Source organism: Terrapene carolina, unplaced genomic scaffold (assembly GCF_002925995.2).
Source record: "Terrapene carolina triunguis isolate 2854851 unplaced genomic scaffold, T_m_triunguis-2.0 Scaffold141, whole genome shotgun sequence".
NCBI lineage: Eukaryota > Metazoa > Chordata > Testudines > Emydidae > Terrapene > Terrapene triunguis.
The window spans coordinates 4,558,111-4,585,763 of NW_020664492.1; the positions used below are offsets into that span (position 1 = coordinate 4,558,111).

General features: G+C 41.7%; 1 protein-coding gene across 3 annotated transcripts in view; it reads right to left on the bottom strand.

The window, feature by feature from the left end:
* LOC112124174 (ligand of Numb protein X 2) overlaps positions 1 to 27,653 on the bottom strand; it is an 85,274-nt gene that overhangs the window by 38,363 nt on the left and 19,258 nt on the right. The window contains exons 2-3 of one of the 3 annotated variants that reach the window (XM_026653604.1): positions 14,706 to 14,797; positions 9,442 to 9,498 (exon numbers count right to left, since the gene is read on the bottom strand). The exons of 1 other annotated variant lie outside the window; for it this stretch is intronic. The gene's annotated coding sequence lies outside the window, so the exon portion shown is untranslated. Of the gene's footprint in view, positions 1 to 9,441; positions 9,499 to 13,193; positions 13,209 to 14,705; positions 14,798 to 27,653 lie in introns of all 3 variants that reach the window. One more of the 3 variants, XM_026653606.1, reaches the window with a different exon arrangement.

A 27,653-nucleotide genomic window follows, 5' to 3' on the forward strand; every position in this document is an offset into this window, starting at 1 on the left:
ACACACACACACACACACACACACACACACACACACACACACACACATCAGCACATAGAAGTGAATAAAAAAGTAAAGCAAGAAAGCTCTTAAGTGTACAAGTGTATGTAGGGTTCCACTGTGCTATTCAGAACTATCACAAAAACCTTTGTTTTACAAAAGTGTAAGGTCAGGTCATAGATAAACATTATTTACTCAAGTTACACTTATGTAGACACACCTGAGCACCAGGGGGTGCTTCTGGTAATGATATTCCAGTGGGACTCTGAAGAATGACATACAGATCACAGTACTTTTAGGAATAATATAATGGTGTTCTTATGATGCTGAAGTCACCACGACTCATGGATAACTCCAGTACAATGGCATGAGATCTCACAGCTCTGGTGATAACCATGGCACACACACAGATCTGATCTGCAGCACAGATGTTAAGTATGCCTTGCCACAATCTGATCACCTCTTCCATGCTGAGGTCTGGGTCTTGTTCCACCTTTCTAACAGGGTGATGGACCCGCTTTGATGTTCCACCCCTGGGGACTCATGGATTCTGTTGGGTTCCAGAACTTTAGAGCAGAGAACAGTATCCAGACATTGGATCATTGAGTTGACAGGCTTGTAATACGTTACAACAACTTGTTGTCTAAGACTGTTCTTGTGCATATCCTTTCCCTATGCATCCTCCTCTTGGGTCACCATAGGTTATTGATGGACAGCATGGCTGACAGATGGCACAAGAGTGAATGAGACTGGAGTACTGATGGCAAGAGATTGGTATTGAATCCATTACAACCTCAGGGATTTGTGATCTGTGGTGGAGACTAAAATATCTTTTTTCTCATTCACCCTATTTTCTCTGAAGTCCCCAATAGAGGGACTGTTCTGGTTATGGAGGCTACCTCACTAAGAGGCACTGCCTTCAACTGGTTTCAGTTTCTGCTGCCGATTTCTGCAGATAGGAGCAATCTAATAAATAACAATATATTATCTCTGATCTCATGGAGGCTGAGTCAGAGGAGGTAGCAGACCCTTCTTGCTTTCTTAAATATTATGTTCCTTTACAAATGGAGGCTCCAAGAAAGAGCCATTTCCCAGTGTTGAAAGGATCCATTCCCTCCATGGCTAGTGAAAACCAATATTCAATATCCTATATCCAGCATGATTATGTACAACTGCTGAGATGTCTCCTAGAATTATAGTATCAGCTAAAGAAAATTGCAAACAAGTGAAAAAAAGATGTGGGGGGGGGGAAGCAAAAGTTTTCCAACTTTGTCTTTCAACACATATAATTCACCAGAAAATAAGTCTCCTGGGATTTTTGTGAGACAGCAGAATAGCACAGGTGACGCCCTTGTCCCTTTGGCAACAGCCTGTGACTGGATATCCAACTGTACAAAAAATATTTAGCAAGCTCTTTTTTGTCTAAAATTGGTCTTACTTATGGGTCTTTTGGTTCTGATTTACTGATATAACTACAATTCTCAGTGAATCTTCTCAAATTCCTGAATTGGCTTAAAATGTCTGTTTGGGTTGGGGGCAGGGGGCATAGATTCAAATGCCATGATTTTCACCTTTTTTCCTGGAGCAATACTATAAAACATGAAGTGAACAAGGCTCACAGCAATAGCTGCTCCCTCCCTCACATTAGCGTACTGTCCCCTTCATGCATGACAAAGAACAGACTATTACTTCACAGTTTAAAGACGACTATGTATTTCTAAATGAATGTCTGGAAAAATGTAAACTAGCCAGGTTCAAAATCTCACATTAAGAAATTATTGGAGGATTAGTTCTGTATTATTATTTATCATTTTTTAAACTGTACAATAGATTTTTCCCTGGTCCCAAAATACAAATATATTTTTAAAAATTAACTTTTTTACATTCTCAGTTCCTCTTAAAATGTTCTCATCCCAGAGTTTCCAGTTACATGCGCTACTCTGCACCTTTTCTTTCAACAAAAGGAAAGACCAAATGAGTAGCCTCTCAATGACTGCCACTGTTGCTCCTTTGCTGTACTCAGTGGCCTCCCTGCATGGCATCAGCTTCTCTCCAAGACAGACGATCCAGCTTTCATTGCTATATAACTAACGGATATAACAATTTATTTTGGAATGTACATTTGCTCATTAAATATAATTTATATAAAACCAATCAAACAATATCCAATTGAAAGCTATGTAACCAAACTGATACTGAAAAAATAACCAGCTCTATTCCTCCTTGTTCCAGGGCTGTTCTATGCTGGCCTGTTCCTACAGCCTCAGGGCTTCTCTAAATTGGGCTGGCTGCCAATAGCCCTAAGGTGCTACTCTACTTGCTGAGGCATAGAGATGCCCAAGCCACACCCTCTTTCCCCAGCAGGTCTGGGTAGGGAAGGTGTAGGAGTTACTACGGAGGCTTTACTCAACCCAGCAGTGCCTAAATATAGGGCATCCTACTGCAGCCAGATAGAGGAAATCTGTTCCAGCAAGGTGATGCATAGCTGCTCTAACAAAGCCCAAGAGATAGCTAGATGAAATAATAACTACATGTACAAATCACAACGCCTCATTCATCAACATGTTGGGTCACAGGATACGTTGACTAAGGACAATATATGTTATAAGAGTCAAAATGTACTTTAAAGATTTCTGAATTCTCTTCTGTTCTGATTCTTGTACTGCACCCATCACCATGCTAGCTGAGTACGAGGTAGCTGTTAAGTAGTATTATACTTATTCTCCAAAATTACATAGGATTTTACATTTTCAAACCTTCATACAAATATAAACTAACCTTCATACCACGCAAAGGGCACAGGTAAGCACCACCCCTGTATTGTGTAGATGAGGAAACAGGGATAGGTTAAATCACTTGCCCCAAACTACAACAGAGCCAAGATTAAAAATGATAAATTCCTGGTGTCATAGTTTCAGGGTAACCACACCTGTATCCCCCTACTCTGTGGGTCCACTCCAGGAGTGCCCAGTCAGGACTCCAGCCATCACCTGTCTCTGCGCAGGCACTCTTGTCCCACTCCCTTTTGACTGGGGGCTTTACAGGCTGCACAGATCCCTGCCTTACACTGTGATACCACCAGCAAGCCGGTCTGCCTAAACACCAATGTAATCCACACACCTCCTGCATGTGGTGCTCTGTCCCACCTAGTGGCACTGAGACCAATTAGAGAGAGATTAATGAGTCTGCTCTACAGCCTTAGCTAACAGCCATATGGCTTTTATCTCATGCAGTAGAGGCTCATGCATTTAGCTCCAGAGATCCGAGGTTCGATCTCAGCCACCGCCGACTGGGGTCCGTTGGTGTTACACCAGTGCCTGTGCTTTGCTTTCTCTCCAAGGGCTGTGAACAGTGTACTGCCAGCAGTTACAAGTTGCCACACAGTTCTTTCTAGGCAAGGACCTTTATTCCTGTGGTAAAAGCATTATAGAGAAAATGTTTAAAAAAAAATCAAAGTACACTAAAAGCTTACCAGAGGTCACCATTAGTCTTATAGGGCTACAGTAGGCCAAAGGCTTCCCAATCCTTCTGAAAGGGTTGGGGCCAGAGCCGGCGCAACCCATTAGGTGACCTAGGCGGTCACCTAGGGTGCTGCGATTTGGGGGGCTGCGACCGCGGCGGTATTTCCGCGGCGGGACCTTCCGTCGCCTCTGTGGGGGGGTGGCATTTTGAGGCGGGACCTTCCGCCGCCTAGGGCGGCGGAAAAGCTGGCAGCACTCCTGGTTGGGGCCCCCCTTGGACAGAAGGACCTGTCCATTTGCTGGATCAGAAAGAAGTCCCTGAGTCAATTTAAACACAGCCTTTTTATATCAAAACCCCTTTCTCTTTGTTGGTCTCTGGAAAACCCAGTTTGAACCAATATATGTGAGCCCCTGAGCTTGTGGTACCTCTTTGGAGATATTTACAATTCTGAATGATTCATCTTAATCATCCGCCATTGTTTTTGGTTTTTAGAGAAGCTGCAGTAATCCTCCACCCAGAGTTGCATTCAATACCTGACCCACAGTGACGCATAAACCATTTGTAAACTAAACACAATATGGTCCATACATATACTGCATGGGATTGCATTATCTGTCACACCTGGATCCCAGTTCAATGTTCAGTCCAATATCATGCTTAGCAGTAAATACAGTATCTAATTTGGTGACTCTGAAAGCTGTTTCAAGTAGGCAATAGTATGATTAGATAATTAGAGATGGCAGAAACTCTTCAATATTTAATCTCTTCATATTTTTCATTTCAAATATCTGGCGCTATAGAACAAGAGTTGTGCTCCATGTCAATTCCCACTACCTACATTGCCTGTCAGCCTGACTCAGCAGGTACAGCTTCTGTTTTTATTATTAAAAATGTACAGTAAAAATACCCATGTAAATGAAGCAGAACTAGAAACAATACTCTGATGGCTTTATAACATCTGTATTAATGATTCAGATATCTGGGGCTTCACTATATTCATATGAAGGAAAACAGATTTTAATGTAATTTTAAAGTAATCCTGTAAGATTTTACTCTGAAAATACTAAAAGTTTATCTCAATTCTAACTTTGGGTATTTATTATTAATAATTATTATTTGTATGGAGCATAGGAACCCCAGTCATGGCCCAGGACCCCATTGTGCTAGGTGTAGTACAATCACAGAAGAAAAATACAGTTCCTGTCCCAAAAGAGTAAGTATAAAAAAATATACAACAAATGGATCCAGATAAGGTGACTGGGCAGTACAAGGAAACAATGGGACAATATTGGTCAGCATGATTGGTTGTGGTCTCAGCACACCAGCAGCTTAACCATTGTCAAGTTTTTTGTAGGATGTAAATTATTAAAATGCTATGATGCCACAGGAAGGAGTCTGGCAAGTCAAAAATCAATAACATTGCTGGAGAGGCAGAAGTGCTGACCAAAGCCCTGGCAGATTTCTGTTAAGGTAACAGTAACACTTTTAGTTAAGTCTTTTCATCCAACATGAAAATTTTCAGACTGACATTCAGTCCTATCGTATGCAGGAAAATTAAAATATTAAGTTCGCAAGAATAAGCAGGCCTTTTGTATTCAAGCAAATAAAATTACATCCCAATGGTAAGTTTTGTATTTGGTCAAAATTATACCAGAACCAAACAATGCTGGGCTCAAACTATCGATTTACATTGTCTTTTCCCCCTATGCTAAGTATCTAGGTTCCATAAAAACAATGCCCATAGAATAATTATACTATACAATTAAAACTGTGCTCATAGTAGACTGCATTTGGACAGTGCATCAACCTCACAAAATTTCAGGAACACATTGCAGACAATGCTTTTGTTTTTATGCTTCAGGAATTCAGTCTTAGGGTTTTTAAATAAGTCACATCTCTAAGAAAAGTACTTTCAGCTACTTCAGCAGGAAGACAGTTTTACTGGGTAACAAATGAAGCATCACCTAAATCTGGTGAATGCAGATTATGGAAGAGTCAACACTACTGAAACTTGCATTTCGTATTTGTGGTGTGCTATGTTTCCATAGTAACAAAGAGCTACAGGCTTTAATTACAGCAGCTCCTTTGAACAGGGGTCTCTTGCAAGGACACCTGCTGTATGTTTTCTTATAAAAAGATAAGACTCTAGAATAATTGGATCAACGGAATATCATTGTAACTTTACATTCTGTGATCCACTTGTCTAGTCTGATAGGATCCAAGTAGTGATCCTGTCAACTAAAGGAAAGATGCAAAGGAAGGAAAAGCAGGTACACTCGAAATCAGGGGTGGGCAAACTATGGCCGCGGGCTGCATCCAGCCCGTCAGACCTTTTAATCCGACCCTCAAGCTCCCGCCGGGGAGCAGGGTCAGGGGCTTGCACTCTGGCACTCCAGCCAGGGAGCGGGGTCGGGGGCTTGCCCCATTCCACGCGTGCCGTGGCTCCACGCGGCTCCTGGAAGCAGCGACACGTCCCCACTCCAGCTCCTACACGTCTGCAGGCACCGGCTCTGCAGCTCCCATTGGCCAGCGCCGCACCTCCACGTAAGAGCCCGAGGGGAGGAGGGGACATGCCACTGCCTCTGGGAGCTGCTTGAGGTAAGCGCCACCTGACCTCCTCCTGCGCCCCACCCCCTTGCCCCAGCCCGTACCCCCTTCCGTACCCTGAACCCCTCATTTCTGGCTCCACTCTGGAACATGTACCCCCAGCCCAGAGCCTGTACCCCCTCCCACACCCTAATAACCTGCCTCACAGCCTGGAGCCCCCTCCCATACTCCGAACCCTTCTGCTCCATCCCCAGCCACCTCCTGCACCCCAAACCCTTCATCCCTGGCCCCACCCCAGAGCCTGCACCTCCAGCCGGAGCCCTTACCCACTTCCCGCATCTCAACCGCCTTCCCCAGCCCGGAACCCCCTCCCACAACCTGAACTCCTCATTTCTGGCCCCACTCCAGAGCCAACAACCCCAGCTGGAGCCCTCACCCCCTCCCAGACCCCAACCCCAATTTCATGAACATTCATGGCCCACCATACAATTTCCATACCCAGATGTGGCCCTCAGGCCAAAAAGTTTGCCCACCCCTGCTCTACATGAAAGTAGCTTCGACAGTGCCAGAAAGGAACCCTATTAAACCGGGCAGCAACTACAAAAGACCAAATATTTAGCTGGAAGTATTTGTTCAAAGTGTGCAAAAAACATCAAGTGGCCACCTTCCACAACCCATTTAGAGGGAACCCTCATTTTTGGCTCAGGGGATTGCAATAGACCTTCTCTAGTCACACAAATCTTAATGGAAACAAGAGAGATGAGGACTGGTACCTCATAGGCCTCTTCAATGAAACCCCAAGTTCATTATAACAAATACAGAGGCTACATCAGATAAGTCTTCGACTCAAAGAAAAGGAGAGATCAAAGAAGAGAAATCTTTAATTCAAACATTATTTTTTTGTATATATATTAGACGTAAGAAATTTGGAAAATTTAGACTGAAAAAGAGACCCTCAAAAAGTTGGAGAAAAAGAGAAACCAAGATGTACAGTAGAATAAACAACCGTGTGAAAGCAGGAAACACCAAGTTATTTTTTTTTAAACACTTTATCTATTTGATGCAAAAACACCCAACCCCACCTAGTGACAATCACCAAAATTATGAGCTCTCTCTCCTCCCTTCAAGAACCTACTTCAACCACTCCTGACTGAGGCAGGGAGCAAGAGACTCAGACAAAATTGTGCTAACACATGCAGGACTTCTTAGAAATTTAAAACTAACCCATTGTGGAGCAGGGACACAATATAGGGATTGTGGTACAGGGGTAATATGAGAAGCAAATTTGACACACAAGAAACCTAATAGCCGCATTCTGGGCACACTGGAGAAAATATGTATAGAAACAAGAGGAAGGCCAACACACAGTACTTTATAAATAAAAATAGTCAGTGCGTTTGTATTTAAAGCATGAACAAATTTTTATGCCATTTATAGAAAACAAATGCTCTATCCAGGCTCTGTTATTGAAAACTCAAAACAAAATATTGTAGTTGGATAAAGTAAAAGGTCAGTCTAAAATATCAAAGTTTTCTAGAAAAGCAGGCCCAAGGTACCTTACACTAGTGCTTTGGACCAAATTAACAGCAGATTGATCTGAATTATATTAAAGACAATGACCACCTGTTGCTGTCAAATACTGAATTTCAGTAGATCAACTTAAAAAGCAAAGCAAAGCTGCATACCAGAATCAGACATAAAATACAAATATATTTTGGTGTCATCTGCATAACAGTGAAATATTATCTCAAAGCCTTTAAATAATGGCAGAATATTCTGAAAATACATAAAGAACTAGAGAGAAGTACAGAACCCCCAAGAGATGCTCCATATACCAGTAATCATAGTTGGACATATATTCAGGCTCCATAAGTGTTTAAAAATTCTTTACATTAAAAAAATCACATCAAAACAAGGACACAAGAGTTCAAACTAAGACCATAAAACATTCAAGGTGCAATGGGTCTCCATTTTTTCCATACCTGTACTGTGACCCCCAAGTTACAAAAAATTACGGGAGCTCACTCCCATTAACCAGGAAGAAAGGGAAATGGTTGTGAACCCTTGCTTATGACTCCCAGGTTCAAAACCCACATTATAGTGAAATAGTAGTCAGGATATCAAAAGCCAAGCTGGCTATTCTGTGGCCATAATAATCATATGCCATAATGCCAGAATAAATATGCAGAACTTTACAGACCTTGCCCATGGCTTGTATTATACTATGAAAATAAAACACAAACTTGCCATAAAGACAGACTATATACCACAGGAACCTACGGATGTGTCACCATTATACTTCAGGCAGATAAAACTAGTAGGTGAAATCTTTTTCTCTCTTCAACACTCTGCTGTGTTCTTCTATCAGTAAGAAGAGTAAGGTACATTACTTTTGAAATAAACTCAATTTCATCTAATAAGGGAAAAAAATTCATTCAGGATTATACATTCACCAAGTCTGAAACCAAGACTTGTTTGTTTTAAAAACAAAGCTTTTTTTTTGGTAAATGAGTGCAAAATTTAAATAACTTGATTGCTCTCTTAGTTGAAAAAACAATTTCCCCAAGCTTAAGTAATTCAGCTAAACATGGCTTTTCTCCAAAGTATAGAAAAGCACCAACACAACCTTTGATTAACATCACTGTAAGGGGTAGGATTTTATGTCTGAGAAAAAAAATTAGTATGCCTGCAGTCAAGAAATTAACCGCAAGGGGATAATTAGCCAGACTGCTTCTTTCTTACTGATTGACTGAATTGCGGAGGGAGGCAGAGAGTGAAAATTTTGCTTATCCATGCATTTATTTTCTACAAGACAATCTATCTAACGGCTTTTAACATCTGGGTTGCCCTTTCTGCTTGGAGAGATTAAGACAGCAGAAAGCCATCAATCAAGAAGCTAAACCTTCTATAAAGCCTACTCCCATGTATCCTGTTCCCAGATGACGGCTTCCACAGAAAAGCAGAACAACTTTAACTATATTAAACATAATGGGCTCCTGGCTACCCAGAATGTAACATATAAAAGACATGATTTGGTTAAATTATACAGATTTGTAAAAGTCAGAGGCAGGTGAGAGAAATAAAAAGTGAAATGTGGCTATATTCCCTTTTCATCTTGCTTGAGAGGTGTCTTCACTGGAGAGCAAGTCCCAATCACATCACTATCCTAAGGGTCTAAATGAAGACACCCCAAAGGAGATAACTATCTTGGAGCTGCCCTGGAGAGAGGGTCCAGGCCTCAGCAGCCATAAGAGGTGAACCCAAAACAGACAGAAAAATAAAGGGGGGGGGGGAGAAAGAATCAATTGCTTCCTGCAATCCCCCCCAGTGGAAGTAGATTCCAGAGTAAGAGTTTTTAGGGTGTCTGTGGGCAGAAACAGGAAACCTGACCCTTCAGACAAACTTACACCACCTTCCATGACAGACACCTACCTCCTCTTTGGCTTTCCCTTCTCTGCCAGTCAGTCACATTCTGGATGGCGGTGGGAGCTGAAATTATTCTGTGAGGCAGATTATGTTCAGTAACAAGCTTTTTGGCTCAGTAAAAGGATAAGAAAACTAGGTAAAATATATGATCAAATGAAAAAGCACACTTATTTAAAGTGGAGAATTTCTAAGGAGATCTAAACCAGACAGGTGGGAACTCTTGGTTCTGCCCACTCTTCTTAGTGTGAAGGATGGACTTTTGAGACAAAGCAAGGAGACAGATTTTTACAAATGGCTCAGCCCCTTGACTGAGAGCTATAGACTGCCTTTTCCCTGCCAATAGGCAGGGGCAATCAATATATTACAGGTTACCAAACATTCTCAGAGAAGTCCAGGAAACACTTCAGACCGCAAAGTGCCAGGCACTTTATGTTATGAGGGAGAAGTGTGAGGGGTTATAGAAAGGGAACAAAAGGCATCCTGGATAGAAGGGGACTTGAAGCTTCAGTCACTTGCATCAACCGGCTAAAGGCCATCACTAGAAAGCACTTAAACTGGCCTACACAGTCATAACAAAGGAATGCTTCTCCAGAGATCTGGAGACTATTTACCTATTCCCAGTGCATGGTAAATATTACCAGGATGGAGGCAGCTCCTAAAAATATTTACCTTCTTACATTATATTTTCATGGTAGACTTATCTATACTTAAATTAGCCTACGTCAAGTAAGAACTGCAAATTAGCATTTGAGTTGCACAGAATGACTGTATTAACTACAGAGTGATTCCATTTAGTCTGCAGCATAGTGTGATTGTATTAGAGCTAATGACTTGTGTTACACCCCCTGGTGAATCAGTCAACTCAAGTTAAAAACTACCAACACACTGAAGTTATGAGGCTTTAATGTGTGGATGGGATTTGAGTTAACAGTGCAGTAAAGACAAACCCTTAGATGGTGGCTGGTCACACCTGGGTTAGATCAACTGAAGTGCTCACACCCAAGTGCAGATCACCCGAGTTAACTCTGCAGTGAAGACATACCAAATGGGTGTTGCTGTAATATAACCAAAGTTCATATAGTAAAATAGTGCATGACCAGACAAGAGAGGAAAAATAACTTAGAAATCTGTATCAAGACATCCCCCGACAATAGCTTGACCCAGCACCTCTAAAGTCAATGCAAGGTTTGTCATTGGTAGCAGGACTGGCCCTACTTTAGGCCCCAAACCTGCACCAGATGGAAGTCTCCTGCACAGAGCCTCACTAAAGTCAACAGGGCTCTGCACAAGAGCTGGGGTCCACTCATGAGGAATTCACAATGCAGCCTCAGGTTTTCCTTGGTTTTTAGTTATTCTGAATGATTTTCTATTCACTTCACAGCACCACAAAAATTTCAGTATGTCACAGGTTTTAGCAGTCGGCATGCTGCAGAAACTATGGACCTTTCTGCAAAATTTAAATCCAGAATGCCATGGAAAACACTGGATGTCCTGGTTATGAGTAACTGGAAATTCTTATGCTGCCTAGTTTTAAGTCAAAATCTTTATTGCATGCAAAATAAATTCTAAGGACAAAAATACAACACTGAAAATAAACAGAGACATATGTGATACAAATCTATACAGTAATAACTAGAAACTTGTAAAAGAAAGCTCAGGTGGTTGGGACATGTACACTGTATGGAAGATGGGAGACATGTTAAGTAAGCTTTGAACTGGATACCTGAGAAAGAACAGAGAAAACGAGCAAGGCTAAGGAGGAACTAGCAGAAGACAGTGACAGAGAATACTGAATGCGGTGGCATCACCTGGGAAGAAGTACCACAATTAGCAAGCAACAGCAATCAGTGAAGGAACTGGACTGCCCAATGTGTCAGCATCACAGGAGGAACTAAGGTCTAAGACATATGTGATATAAATCTACCCAATCTACCCAGTAGTAACTTGCATTTAGTGAATATTATGAGACACCCATAAAACTTTCTTTTAATTAAAAATTGTGTTTAGAAAGATAAACAGCTCTTTACATTCTTTCTTTCACACACACACACACACACACACACACACCACTTTATCCAGGAGTTTAAGAATAGAATTCACACAGGAATTAAATCTCTGTGTGGGATATATCCAAAGGAGACAAAGAATATACAAATTAAGATAACACTGCATTTGTATCAGTCAAAAACTGGGCATAATACACTTTCTTACTCCAGTCTTTAATTCCACAGCCATGAAATGTGCTTACAGACTTGTAAGGAGTATTTGTCAGATAAAACGGTTTTTCTTAAATCCATTTCCATATCCATTCTATGTCTTAAAGCTTTTTACTTCCACACCCTTAAAATCCTATTCCAGTCCCTTTCCCAGTTACCATCTTGGCTGGTTGCAATTAAAATAAATAGTAATCCTTGGGTCATCAGGATCCACAGAATAGCAAGGTTCTCTCAATGGTATGCAGTGCGTTAAACAGTACATACACTGGAGTGGGAAGTTTGTCCAGTAGAGTACATCCCTTGTATCCTACAAGAGAGTGTTCTTGGGAACAAAGTATTTCTGTATTTCAGTAAGAGGTTACTGAAATACAGTAGAACCGTGTTTTTCAAACTTTTTTTCTGGTGACCCAGTTGTAGAAAATTGTTAATGCCCACGACACAACGGAGCTGGGAATGAGGGGTTTCGGGTGTGGGAGGGGCTCAGGGCTGGGGCAGAGGGTTGGGGTGAGGGCTGCGGGGTGGGGCTGGGAATGAGTGGTTCAGGGTGTGGGAGGGGGCTCTGGGCTGGGTCAGGGGGTCAGGACTTTGGGCTGGGGGTGCAGGCTCTGGGGTGGGGCCAGCGATGAGGGGTTTGGGGTCCAGGAGGGGGCTCTGGGTTTGGGGGGGGGGGCTCAGGGCTGGGGCAGGGGATTGGAGCGCGGGGTTGGGGTGTGGGCTTACCTTGGGCAGCTCCCAGGCAGTGGCGCAGCTAAGGCAGGCTTCCTGCCTATCTTGGCACCGCGACCGCGCTGTGCCCTGGAAACAGCCAGCGGCAGGTCCAGCTCCTAGGTGGAGGCGCGTAAGTGGCTCCACGCAGCTCTCTCCCACGGTTACCGGGCCCCCCGGCTCCCATTGGCTGGTTCCCAGCCAATGGGAGTGCGGAGCTGGTGCTCAGGGCAGGGGCAGCACGCAGAGCCCCGTGGCCCCCCGCCTAGTAGCCGGATCTGCTGCTGGCCGCTTCCGGGGCACAGCACAGTGTCAAAACAGGTAGGAACTAGCCTGCCTTAGCTGGGCAGCACCGCCGACAGGACTTTTAATAGCCCGGTCGGCGGTGCGGACCAAAGCCGCTGTGACCCAATGCCTTCCATTCTGCGACCCAGTACTGGGTTGTGACCTGCAGTTTGAAAACCACTGCAGTAGAGGGTTCAAGTGTAACTGTGAGCAAAGATGTACAGGGTTACCATAACACAGCAACTTAACAGAACAGATTCTGATACACATTCTAGGTTTACTCTTAAACTTGCATGGCAGTCTGGGGCCAGATGTTAAGCAAATTGTTTCCACTAGATCACATGGAATGAAAGCCCAATTTTCAAAACACTGGACACAGAAGGAAAGAATAATCAGTCCTACATGCCAGCAACATCTCTGCTCATTTTTCTTGGAAGTCTAGCCTTTTTTTTTTTTTTTTTTTAAAACGTAAAGAAACAATAGAACATGAGCATGAAAGTGAAAATTGCTACTTTGTAATTAAATAGTAGTCAGACTTCATTTCATACTTACAAAAATGCAAAGCATCTGGGAGATACAGATGTGCAGAAGCCGTAACAAGTTTTAGGAAAACCAAAGAAAAAAGTGAAAGGTAGAATTACAAAAATGAGTAACAGGTACTAATGCAGAACACTAAAATAATTTCAACTAATTACTGGTTCAGAAAAGTGGTGTTGTTGTAGCCATGTTGGTCTTGGGATATTAGAGAGTTCAGGTGGGTGAGGTAATATTTTTTATTGGACCAACTTCGGTTGGTGAGAGAGACAAGCTTTTGAGCTACATAGAGTTCTTCTCCAAACTTGAAGAAGGGCTCTGTGTAGCTCAAAAGCCACCAACAGAAGTTGGTCCAATAAAAAAAATATTACCTTACCCACCCTGGTTCATGCACGCAATAGATATGGACAAATACTTCATCCCACTACTAAATATGGAAAAAAATCAAACTGGGAAAAATCAAGGGGCTCTCATTTGGATTACAGCTGCAGAGTTAGCAAACGAGGGATGTATCATGCTATGATAACATTTACATTGAATGTCAGCCAAAACAGACAGAAGCCAAAATGTTAAAAAATGAATGCCTAAGGTTAGGAGCCTGAAACCATGTTTAAGCTCCTAAATAAATGGCTTGATTTTCAAAAGTGCTGAGGACCCTGCAGCTCCCATTTACTTCACTGGGAACTGCTGGCTCCTCAGCACTTGAAAAATCAGACCACTTATTTAAAAAGCGTAACTTCATGCATGCATATTTGAAATTCTTGGTCAATGTTCCAATGACAGAGGGAGAATGGATGAAAACAGTCAACAACATGGGGAAGCAGTCAGCCCTTTCCTCCTATGGTCTTCTAGGCATGCTTAAATTTGGCACTGCAGATTCTAACAAGGATGCTTTGGACTATACTCCCCCTATGCTATTTGCCCAGCTCCTAAGGGCTATGTCACAACTTCCAGACCTACTTTGGGTAATCGTGGTTATGGTCTTGAAGCATGGTACTACAGGATGCAACACTTCTGAAAGCAGTTCTTTAAGAAATGACACTAGCATTGGAAATAACCTGCCTATGTGCACATAAGATATACAGGGTTGGAAATTTAAACATTTCTTGACAGGGCAGGTTGGCATAAAGATAAAATTCTAACTCATCTCTTTCTAAAGTCTATAGAACTTTCTCCCCATCCCAAGCTAAATGTTCCAAAATCTTTTTGTAACAAATAAGATACCTACATAAAGTAATATTTTGCATGTCTATCAAGATCTCAGTGTGAATGCAGTGCAGATTAGAAATGGGAATGGAGCTTTTCACCGGTAGATTACTTATTCAAAAATCCAGATCTGGTAGTGAGTCAGGGTTGCCACCATCTCACAGAAACTCAGTACCTTGTGTGATATGAGTCTCACTCCAGTTCCCAAAGGACAAGGGGAGCCTTTCCTCACAATTCACCCACAAACAACAGCCTTGCTGGCAGTCTCATCAGAAAAGCCACATAGTAACTGATTATGGAAAATTAACTATTTTCAATTCTCACCCTTCTAGGTGGCCCCTTCCTGGTCAGATCTGAGGCATGTTGGCAGGCAGTATGAGGAAATCTGCACTGCTGCTGCCCAAACTGTTCCTGTTCTGTGGAGAGACAGAGAACTTCAGTCTCATGGGCTGTCAGTCATCAGCTTTATAATAATTAAATTTGCAGGCAGAACTTTGTTAACCCAGAGTTAAGGTTCAGCAGAAACAACACTAACCTTTTTGAAAATGTTCTTAAAGGATTGTCACACTTAAAAGTAAAAAACAAAACCCCCTGAATTTTAGTAGCTCTGGAAACCAAAAATTAACATTGCACTTTAAAATTAACAATCTAAGAACTAGAGACATAAAAACCATCATTGTCCATCAAGCATACACAATTTCATTTAATCAGTAACATAACTAAGCACACTTTGTGCTAGAATACCTTACTCTCCGTTGTAGTGTATTAGAAGACATTAAAAAAAAAAAAAGTGCGAGAACCAGCCATCTCTCTAGTGACTACTCAACTAAGGCAGTCGTGAAGAGAACTTATTCCACCTGTGGTTAGGAAAAAAATCCAGGGATCCTGAAAAGTACTTTAGTTGAATGATCTTGGGTCTTGTTTACAGACTAGAAATACTCTACAACAGAAGAATAGTGTACTGTACTAAAAAGCCACTTCTAGCCAAGCCACTTCCATTTCCGAGCTTCAAAACTGAAAACATTGGAAATACACAGACTTGTGGGCTGTCTACACAGACCAGTTTAAGTAAAGGGCGTAATTTTAAACCATTGCAAAATCCTATGTAGATACTTGTTTTGAAGAATTTCATCTCAGTTTAGCTTAAGTTAATTCCTTTCTGACTTAAGATAAAAGGAAATAAAGCATTAATTAAATATAATTGTCTATACACGATTTTGCATTAGTTTCACTAAAGCTTTTTTTTTAAAAAATGATCTCAGTTAAACAAGTGCAACTTTCTCATGTAGACCAATTAATAGAATCAGTATTTTTTCATTTTTAATTTGAGTATGACATGATCTGTGAGATTGTTACAGTTCGAGGCTTGATCTCATAGTTGTTCTGTGTTGAGACTCCTGGACTTCAAATGGGAGTTTTGTATGGAAAAGGAAACAGGATAGAGAACTAACATAATGGCTCAAATACATTTCACTTGGGCTATCTTTTGGAGACAATAAATGTGATTTCACTATAAAGTATTGTCCCACATTAATTATTAATCTGATTATTGTTGCATCACATTAAGTTTAATAAACAAATAATGCTAATTTTAAAACTCCCAGACACACTCTTTGCCATTTTATTTTTCTACAGTTTCTTCCATTCCAAAATGCTCTTTAATTTAGTGATAGTTAAAACAATGGAAAACCACCGAACAAGGACTAGACTGCATGCAAGCCTGGGCAGTTGCAGGGACATGTGGGCAAAGGGGTTTCCCACTGGTCTGATAAACGCAGGGGCAAGGGATTGATTGGATCACAGGTGTGTGTCTGTGTGTGTGAGACAGAAGCACCAGAAACACCTCAGAATGAGACAGAGAAGGAAGTAAGGAAGCCCCAGAGGAGCACTTGCAGCACGTCCCTGAGAAAAAGCTAAGAGAGCTTTGGAGAAGAGTGCGATCTGGACAAAAGCTTGGAACTGGGAGCAAAGAAACTGTATCCTGTTTGATTTCTATTTTGTCCAGGAAAACAGTACTTTATTTTATTTGTAAATAAAACAGGATTGCATCAAAGAAATATCTGACTCCATCATCAATTTCTCGGCTTAACAGAAACAACCCACAAAAATTTTGTGACAAAACTCCAAATTTTGGCTGTTTGCATCAAAAGGAGTAACAGTATTATCTTCTACAAGGACCTCCATTTGAAAATATCAAATATGACTGCTTCAAAATACCCATTCATTATCTCCTAGCTCATAATTTTTACTAGCAGGAAGTTCTGTAAGATGAACAGAATTAGAAAAAAAGAAAACTAAATAATAGAGGAATGCAGTTTTGTTTCAAAATGTCTTGATTTACTTTTCTTTTTAATTTAGTAGTGCAGTATTTTGAGTGACGTTTTTAGGAGGAGATTCTTCACATCAAATTTTTGTACTTATTTTGCAATGGACAGAAAGCAAATGAAATCAAAACCTTTCTTCATAAAGTAGCTCAAATTACTAAATTAAAGTTTAACAATATTTCTATGGTGACTACCGTGAAACCTCATGGATAACTGTACAACTATTACTGTATGTATCCTAGGAGACCAAAGCGATCTCATGTTTAAAGACTTAATTCCCTACCCAACTCCCAATACAAATCACATGGATTTATAAATAAAACAAGTAGCCTTGACAAAGGAGAAAGTTGATGTTTTATTTTGGTCCAGAATGTATGTTAACCTCCACTTATGGCTTATTATAAGCATATAGTTTCCTATTGCATATTACCTTCCTTCCCTCCCCATGTCCCCCACTTTTTCCTGACTACAAAGGTGCTAGAAATCTCTTTTTGGCTTCCTAAATATTTTTATATTTATATTTGTGTGTGTGTGTGTGTGTGTGTGTGTGTGTGTGTATATATACACACACACAATTTTTTTTTTTTAAGAAACTTGGATTTTTCAAATCAGAGTGGCTAGAATTCTCTGATCTTAAAAATATATCTTGTGAAAATTACCAAAAAGGTCTCGTGTTCTTATCATCTAAATTCAGAGTACTGACCAGACTGTCCAGCAAGATTAACCTGTAAAATACAACATGCAGAACCTAATAATTTAGGAAGGCATCTTCAAAAATACATATTTTTAAAAAATGAAATTAAAGGGCATAAAACAGCTAATTTGAGACAGAGTAGATTTGTGTAGATTTTACATCTTGTCTGAATATTTGAAACATGCAGCATTTGAAAATATTTCCTGTAATTCTTGTTTGTCATGCACATCACTGGTTCTAACATACAATTAGATAATCTAAGTCCAACCTCTGAAGCACAATTTCTTCAAAAATGCAGAACAGACCATAGGAAACACCCAGGTAGGATTTCTTACAAATCCTCTGCAGACAGAAAGGCAGACAGCAGAGAGAATGTATTGCAAAACCTGCAAACATAAAGCATGCCAGTACCCTTCCTTAATCTTTTTTAGTCACATATTTTTACCCTTTCATTTAAGAATTTTGACAGAAGTATAAACATACCTGCACAATATGAAGGAAAAGAAGAACATACATTGTTGTTCCCAATGGAGAAAGAGGATATCACATGACGACAGTGAACTTCAAGGGAAAAGGTTGTCAGCATGCTGGTATAAGTGAATACACCAGTGGGTAATTAAAATAGGACCAGCCCCCTCTGTAACTACTGGAGTGTAACATAGGCTTTGATTTATTTAAAGCGAGTAAACACATCTCACCTCATAATGCTGTATGATGCTATATCAGCCTCAATAGCTAGAGTTCAAATAAATACTAGAGTGGCACCTGCCAATGGTTAAAGGATCTGTATTGAATGTCTTTTTCAAAAAATAATAAATCAGATGCTAAAATTAGCTTCAAGCAGAAACTTGGCCTACAAGTTCTTATGAACATGTAATGAAATAGCATCATGATATGTAATGTGCAGCATTTTAAAGACACATCAAGAGCATGTATGTATCACAGATAGCAAGAACAGCACCATAATACCTCATGCATATTAGCTGTAAATCACTGACAGCATATTTCTGAGCCACTATACCGTAGTACATGCTGTCCTAGTGTGTTAACAATATTATGTAAAGCCTGGTGTGATGGAGTGCACAAACTCCACACTGGGCAGGAAAGGGTTAAAGGACACTACTGGGCCCAGGTAGCCCCTCCCCCCTGCAGAACATGCTCAGAGGTGAAAGTAAGCTGGTACGGTCCGGTACGGAGTACCAGCAAGAGCCAGTACACCGTGCCGGACCGCAACGGCTTCTGCGGCGGGGATTTAAAGGGCTCTGGGCTCCCCGCAGCGGCAGGAGCTCCGGGCTCTTTAAATCCCAGCCCCAGCCCGGCAGCCGGGCTCGGGCGGGGATTCAAAAGGCCCGGAACGGCTGCGGGGAGCCCCGAGCCCTTTAAATCCCCCCCCGCCCCCCGCAGCTCCAGCTGCTGGAGCTGCGGGGGGGATTTAAAGGGCCCGGAGCTCCGCGGCGGCCGGAGCCCCGGGCCCTTTAATTTGCCCCTGAGCCCCGGGGGCTCCCAGACACCTCTGCCGCTGGGAGCCCAAGGTTGATTTAAAGGCCCTGGGCTCCCAGCCACAGCCCCGGGGCCTTTAAATCTTGAGAGGCCCCACCTCTTCTGGTTGAGGCCACGCCTCTTCCGGATGAGGCCACGCCCCCCTCAAGACTCCGGCAGTACCGGTAAGTCCTGTAAGTTACTTTCATCCCTGAACATGCTGCAACTGGAGACAGGGTTGAAAATGGAGCAACCCAGCACAGAAAGGGGAGTCTGAGGAGGTGTGCAGACCTAGCGTGAAGGCTCCTGACATAGGGGCTGGAGAAGCCTTCCTGAAGGGACAGGACTGTATGCTGAGCCCAGTTAGGGCTCATGGTTTGGTTTCTTTTTCGTTTTCTTTTTTTCCCTTATCTGAGACCAGAAGCTGAAGAAGGAAAGCAGCAGTAGGAAGTGACTAGGGAGGGTAGCTCAGAGGGCCCCTTTGGAGGCCAAACACTGCTGACCCTCTTATGGCACTGGGCCACAGTCCATTGGAGGGGGCAGGCCTGGGCTCCCTTACTACAGCTCCGAAGGCTGAATGCATTAACCACTAGGCCATCCAGCCCATCAAGGACCCAATTATACCTGGCCTGACAAAATAATGGTCTAAGAACATTTAATGTCTGTTTCCCTTCCCTGCACACTTTTTTATTAAAAACACCCCTACTATTAAAACAGGAGATTAAACACAAAAGTGATATTAAAATTTTCCCACAACTGTGCGTAGGTGATGAAAATATCTCAGGGCAGTTTGATCTTATGTATCATTTGTGTTACAACATCTAGTCACAATGGAAGAATTCAGCATGGAAAGTCAGCCTTTCACTCGAAAATTACTCTGCTTTTGTTGCTTAAAAAGGGACTCAGTCTCTCTCACAGAAGTCTGTTTTGTATTTTTAACACTAGATATATTGTGTAATAGCACAGCTATTAACTACAAACTATTACCTCCTACATCATCAGCCACTATTTTTATAACGCTCAATATTTTATTCTTGGATTTCAATAGTCCCCTCTTTTCCAGTTTAATATGTCACAGTTATTGTAATAAACACTGTGCTGTACATAGAAAAACTATGGGTAATAAATGCAATAGACATCTAAAGATGACATTTACTATTTCCTTTAAAGATACATGCTTATTTCTGATTTTTTAGTTCACTTTATTAAGAAATACCAAACAGTAGAAAATATGCTCTGGTTCTAAAGGTCTCAAATTCAGACTCTTGGGGTTGCTTCTGCAGACTTTTGGGGCCACTCAGTGGCACAGTCTGGTCTCTATGCTGAGGGGGTACTTCCCTCTCAACACCTGTCATGTAATGATTAAAGCAACACAAAAGTGGCTCCTCTTTTTCCTTGCAGCTTGACATAGGCTCATAGGAATGACATTGGAGAGGTGTCATAACCAAGGTTGCTAGTTCCTTCTTGGCTAGTAAAAAGGAGCTGCACGGTAGTATTTCCCTGGCTGATAGCTCTGGAGCCATCAAAGTTAAATAAAAGGGCTTGTTGGGCTGAGTGTGTCATCCCTGCACTCCCACAAGATAATAGAAGGGACATGGAAGGTGTTAAGGAGACCTTGTCCTTCAATTAGAGATAATGGTCTTAGATACAACGGTGCATCTTATATATAAGATCATACACACATGGGCTCTTCCCCAAAGAGCTTATCTTCTCCAAAGCAACTGGGAGTGCAAGCTCCCTTGAGGTAACAAGGGTGAAACAGGAAAGCTCCCTCTGCTATAAATGAAGGGAGGCGGAAGACAGCTAGGGCTTTCTTTCTTCTGCTCTTTTCTGCCCTTTGATAGGGGTGTACACAGAGGTGACTCCATGACGTAGCACTGCAGTAATTTCTGTAGGCTACTCAGCCCCACTGGAGGGTTTAAAGGGAAGGAGAGAGAAAGAAAAAAAAAGATGGACCCAGAACAGGGAGCACTAATGTACAGAAGAACGTAACTGATTTTTACTACTTCCCCTTTCCAGAACACCATACGCATCCCATATAAGCTACTTTGTAGGATCTTAAATAGAAATACTTAACCCATTTTACAATTCCTCAACCTTTTTCTTTATATGGGAAAAGCTTCCTTTGAACTTCTGCAATCTTTATGAAAACTGAAAAGAATCAGCCTTTAACAAGCTAAGAAAACAAAGTAAAATACATGCAAGGCACTCCCTCCTTTTTCTACCTTCGGATTTTTCTGACGTAAAAACTGAACCTTCCATTGATATTCCTTCTTGCATTCACAAAACTCAAATAACTTTGTGCTCCTACTCTCAGCTATCAAAGTCAATTTGGCTGAACATGAAACAGAATAACATCTCAATTTATAAGCCATCCATCTCCCTCTCTAACAGCCTAATACAAAACATTCATTTATACCTGCTATGGGGCATGCATAATTTAAAACTGAATGGGATCTTCAGGCACAACAGTCTCCACTGAAAAGTTGTTGACTAGACTAAAAGCATTTCCTTACAGACACACAGATACCAAGATAAGCCTCTGTGGCTTGTCACTGTAGTAACACTGCTATGCCAGGACATCTGCTGCCACTTTCTAAATCAATGCCTAGGGATCTCTGGTCTCACCTGTCCTCTTCTATCAGCCGCCCTGGGATGATATAAACAATTTTACATATAATTAGCTCTCTGCCCATCCACTGTGTGTCAGCCATTCCCAAACACAAATGGTAACATTAACTACTGTTTCCAGCAGTGTCACTGTAAACTAGGTCTCTACTTAAAATAATTAATTAGTGTGTAGTGTTTTATACGTAACAATTCCTGATCTAATAGTGAAATCTTCACTTACAGGCATCTGCTATTCATGTTTACTGATACCAAAAGTTAACAGAATCTCAGTCCTTGTGTCATTTTTCTTTCATATTAACTCACTGTGTTATGGGAAGTTATCCAGAGTCCTGCACTTACCCAGCTGTAGTAACTGCATTGCAATAAACCTACTAAGACAACAAGACAGGTAATCATTTTTTTAAAATTGTGAATTCCCCCTGCCCTCCATTGTGAAATGTTATGGTTTATTTGGTAAATATGGTTTATTTGGTAAACTTACAAGAATTTAAAGTACATTGGCTACGAATGCCTAATGGAGGATTGCACAGATCCATGCATTTTAAGGCGAGATGAGACCACTAACTGAACTTCTACATAACACAAACCAAAGTAATTCCTGTAAGTGGAGGAAATTATTCTTGTAAGAATGTAAGGGAATATTACTGAGCCCAGTAATTTGTGGCTAAATCTCTTTCAGAAAGGCACTGAATATAAATTTAAAGACTATGTAGATAAAGAGATGCTGAATGTACTACTTGCTCTGGATGTAAACTCTTCCATGGGTAAAATTACCCTGACTGTTAAAAGTTGGATCTTGTTTCCAATTTGATCTTAAACTTCCAGCCACTGGATCTTATGCCTATGTCTGGTAGTTTAAGTAAGTTTGGTATCAGATATCTTCTCCCTGTGTAGGTACTTACTGACCGATCAAGTCTCTGTCTCTCTGGAAAAAGGAAAGGAAGAGATAGAGCTCTTTAAGTCTGTAATTGTAAGGCAGGTTTTCCAGACCACAAATTATTTTTGTAGCTCTTTTCTGAACCTCCTCTAGCTTTCCCCAACAACTTTTTAAAGCATTAACACCAGAACTGGACACTGCATTCCAGTAGTTGTCTCACCAGTGTCATATACAGAGGTAATACCACCTCCCTACTCTTCTTCAATATTCCCCTGCTTCTATATCCAAGGAGAGTGTTAGACCTTTTTGCATGGCCGGCTCTAGGCACCAGCATTCCAAGCAGGAGCTTGGGGCAGCACTTTTCAAGGAGCGGCATTCCGGCTCTTTGGGGTGGCACTCCGACTTTTTTTTTTTTTTTTTTTTTGGGGGACGCCCCCCCCTTTTTTTTTTTTTTTTTTTTTGCTTGAGGTGGCAAAAAACCTGGAGCCGGCCCTGCCTTTTTGCCACAGAATTGCACTGGAAGCTCATGTTCAGTTGATTACTTATAATGACCCCTAAGTACTTTACAGAGTCCCTGATTTCCAGGATACATCCTGTAACTATGGCCTACATTCTTTGCTCCTAAATGTACACCCTTCCATTTGCCCATATTAAAACACATGCTGTTTAACTGCATGCAGCTTACCAAATTATTCAGATTGTTCTGTGTTAGTGACTTGTCCCCGTTATTTATCATCCCATCAAACTTTGTGGACTTCTGCAAAAAACTTTATCAGCAATGATTTTATATTTTCTTCAATGTGTTATGTTGAGAACTTATCCTTGCATGACCCCCTAAAAGCACCGCCTGTTTTGTGGACAATTCCCCAATAACAATTACATTTTGAGTTACCTGAATGACCGTTGTCATCATACTGTACTAAGCAGGCACCTGTTGCAAAAGCCAAAACACATGGCATATAGATTTCACTGTACTGGGTATTTCTGCAATGAGCATTATTAAAAGAGGCCATTGATGAGCTGGGGACAGTTCTGGGTGAATATGTCTCACAATTGCACCAGTCAGATCCCATTAAGGAAGATTTTCAAAGACAGTGCCTAACTTCAATTGAAAGTCTTTTTTTTGGGGGGGGGGGGGGGGGAGGAGGACCCTGTTAGAAATGAATGTTCTCTTATGCCATTGGGAACACCAAGAAACTCTGCCTAAGCGAACGGACACAGGAGGTCTCAATCACTGATCATGGAGATTAGCCTCACTAGAAAAATGGCCTGGGTGAATTCCTTTTAGGGTGACCAGACATCCCGATAAAATCAGGACCGTCCCAATAAAATCGGGACCGTCCCGATTTTTAGCTGTTTGTCCTGCGCCCCGACCGATCTCTGGTCGGGATGCAATTTGTCCCAATATTTTGCTACGCCGGCAGCACTCGGGTTTTTTTTTTTTTTTTTCCCCCCCCCCGGTGTCCCGATATTTTCTTCATCTCATCTGGTCACGCTAATTCCTTTTCTGCTGGGTGTTTCTACAAGACATCTCAGTCTATGAATATCATCTACCAAGGCTATATAAACTACATCACTCCAGTACTTGTCCACTTTACTCTTTTAGTCTTGGTCTCTCCCTGTCTCTTCCATTTCCTCCATCTTCTACTTTTATGTAACCTTCTGTTACTCTTTAAGCAACCTGCCAAATAGCAATAATGAACATAGTGTGGTACATGATCACTCTGTCTATTCAGTTAATGCCAGCTATCTTTCATATGTACATGACATTCTTCATCTTTCCAGTATAACAAGTGAATTTTGTTTGAAAATCAATTATCCTTGTGGCACATGAACTCAATTAGTTTCTTATAATTTTGTTTTTAAAAAGAAGAAAATAACTTCACTTATCAAAAGAAAAACTAGGCAATATTTGGTCTATTTTAAATAATTCTCCACAAATTTAATATTACTAAAAACCTCAAGATCCAGAGCAGTAAAACGCTGAGGCTTGTTTATAAACAATCATAATTCTGTTGTGCATAGAAAATTAGACTGTATTAAAGACTGATCACAAAAGTTTTTCAAGCTTCTTCCACACTTCAACAGCTTCAGCAATTCAATGTGAATTCCACTGTACAGAAACAAGTATCATTGCTAGTAGCTTAAATATGTGAAGTAATTCTTCTACACACCAGTTCAAATTAATATTTGTTACCTTCTGGCGAACAACAATCAATATCCTGTCTATACTCTTCAAAGATTTTCATGAACTTGGGCTTCTCCCAAACAAACTTCTAGGCAAATTCCGAAGGTATTCATCCTTACTTTATGAGGATGACAAAACAACAGCCACCTTCATAGCTGCTAAATACAAACAGAAAATGGTTGCTGCAAAACAATTTAAATCATACAGGCAACGCAATCTTGGATATATCTTCTGTCTGAGCCTATTGACAGAAAGCCTGCACCATGTACCAAACAGCCATTTGTTACCACATAAAATAAGATTTTTCAACCACACTGGCTGCACAGTCACAAAACTAATCACATGGCACTTATATTCTCTCTCTCTCATGCACCTTTTGCTTCTATCATTAGCAAATCTAATAAAATATTCAGATCAGTAGGTAGGTAGGTAGGATGACCAGGTGTCCGGTTTTCGACAGGAACACCCGGTCAAAAAGGGACCCTGGTGGCTCCATCAAAGGTCCGGTTGGCAGTACTGCAGTGCTAAGGCAGGCTAGTCCCTACGTGTCCTGGCACTGCACTGCACTCTGAAAGCGGCCAGCAGGTCCCGCTCCGAGGCGTGGGGGCCCCAGGCGCAAAACCTCCTGTCTCGCCCCCCCCCCCCACCTACTAGTGTCGGACCTGCTGGCTGCTTCTGAGGCACGCACAAGGTGGTGTCAGGAGAGGCAGGCAGCCTGCCTTAGCCCCACAGCACTGCTGACCGGGAGCCACCCGAGGTAAGCCCCAACCCCCTGCCCCGAGACACCCCCCCCAAGCCAGAGACCCCTCCTGCACCCAAAAGCCCTCATCCCCAGCCCCACCCCAGAGCTTGCACCCCAAGCCCAGAGCCCATACTCCCTCCTGTACCCCAAGCTCCTGCCCCAGCCCTGAGCCCCCCCCAAAACTGGAGCTCCCTCCTGCACCCCAAACCCCTCATCCCCGGCCCCACCCCAAAGCCCACACCCCCAGGCCAGAGCCCTCACCCCCCCTGCACCCCAACCCCCTGCCCCAACCCAGAGGCCCCCTCCCACAACCTAAACCCCTCATCCCCAGCCCCACATCAGAGCCCTCACCCCCTCCTGCACCCCAACCTTCTGCCTCAACCGCACCCCTCCCGCATTCCAAATTCCTGCACCCCAAACCCCTCATCCCCGGACCCCACCTCAGAGCTCACATCCCCAGCCAGAACCCTCACCCCCTCTGGCATCCCAAGCCCCTGCCCCAGACCAGTAAAAGTGAGGGAGGGAGGGGGAATGTAGTGAGTGGGGGGGCAGGACCTCGTGGAATGGGCGGGGCTAGGGTGTTCGGTTTTGTGCCATTAGAAAGCTGGCAACCCTGCTTGGAAGGATTAAATTTTTATTGGTGTATGTCCGTAAATGTTGCATTCACCATACCCACACAAACTGATGAAAAAAATATTTCCATCAATAATCAAAATTTATAGAATGCCAAAGTAAGAAAAATGCTGCTTGAGAACTTAAGAGTTTGATTTAAGGATATTTATTTACTTTGTATGTTTTGAGGTGCAATGTTGACAATTTTGTGTTTTAATGCTTATAAAGCTTTAACTTCTTGAACCTCAGTTTCTAATGTCATTAAATAATTATTGTCTGGTCCTGTTCCCGCCCCCTCAATTTCCCACAGTTGTGAAAATTTAAATTGATAAAAATAAGGAAGAAGTGATTAAAAATAATCAATATTATCCAAAATTACCAAAAAAAAAAAATTGAATTTGCCACACCTATGAATAGGGTTGACCAGAGATATCATGCTGTCCTAACAACGCTCTCAGCACTTCTTGTAGTACACACAATAGATTCCCTGTGAACATCACATTGTCCATCCGTACTCATATACCTGCACTCATGGGATAGTTTCTGAAAATGACCTTAAAACTTCATCGTCCAGGATACATCCAGCCACTGCAAACCCTGATGGGGAAGTATAGTTTGGTTGAAACATTTCCATTTTCTTTATCTATGGATGTTAAATAGATTGGAAGGGAATGTCCACCAGAGGCTATGTCCATCGAGCTATTTTAAAAACAACCAATACACCTCTTCTTAGGGATGGACATTTTCTAGAGAACTAACACTCTCCTCAGAGGTCTCGTTGCAAAGTCCCAAACAAACAACAGTTTTGTAATCAAGTCCAAACACAAACAAAATGTCCCCAGGGTTTCTTCCTCCCAAGGGTTCCTGCTGAGTTTTCAGACTTTCTCTAGAGATCAGAAGTTTGTGTGATACTCTAACCAAGTAGAGTTCTGACTGTCTCCGGTACAAAGAATATCGGCAGCTCCAGTCACAGTTCTGTGGGAAGGAGGTGGTTTAACTCCTATATCCTTCCCCAGCATTACCTAATAGGAAGGCCAAAAAAAGTCACAGCAATTCTGGGGCTACATTTCCTAGGATTCTCTCTCACTGGCTAGGGAAAGAAGAGCATTGCCCTACCAACACTTCAAAGTTCCAGATGTGACGCTTCCACAGAGTTATTAGCTGCCCACGTCCTCTTCAAATCACAAAATGCAACTCCAGGACCACCCACTTTCTCTCTCTGTTGTTGTTTCCTAAATCTGTGTTTGCAGAACCTCCCACCCTCTCCCTGCCCCGGAATATGGTAGACTCCCCCTCCACAGTCTTAAAGGACCCTCTGTAGCAATATGGATTGCTAGTATAATAAGGGGTATTTACATACTAATTTTGAATCTGAGCTTTTGTTGTTCCCACAATTAATAAAGACATTAACAAAAGACTGATTTGTATTTTTTTAAATAAATGAACATTTTAAATATTCCGCTTCTTAGCTGAAAAAAAATCTATGTGAAATCTGAAATTCTCCTAAATCAGTAAATTAAAGTCCAGAATATCTACTTTAAAAATTACTACAAAATGAGAATAACCAGAAACATAAATAAAAAAAGATTTAATCTTTTAAAAACTGATTTTTTTAAAATAAATTTGTATCCATACTGAATTACAGTATTTTAAACCCCTTCATTTAAAATATTCCTTTACCTTATTTTTGTCCAGGATGGTACTTTTGCCTGTGATACCCAGTCT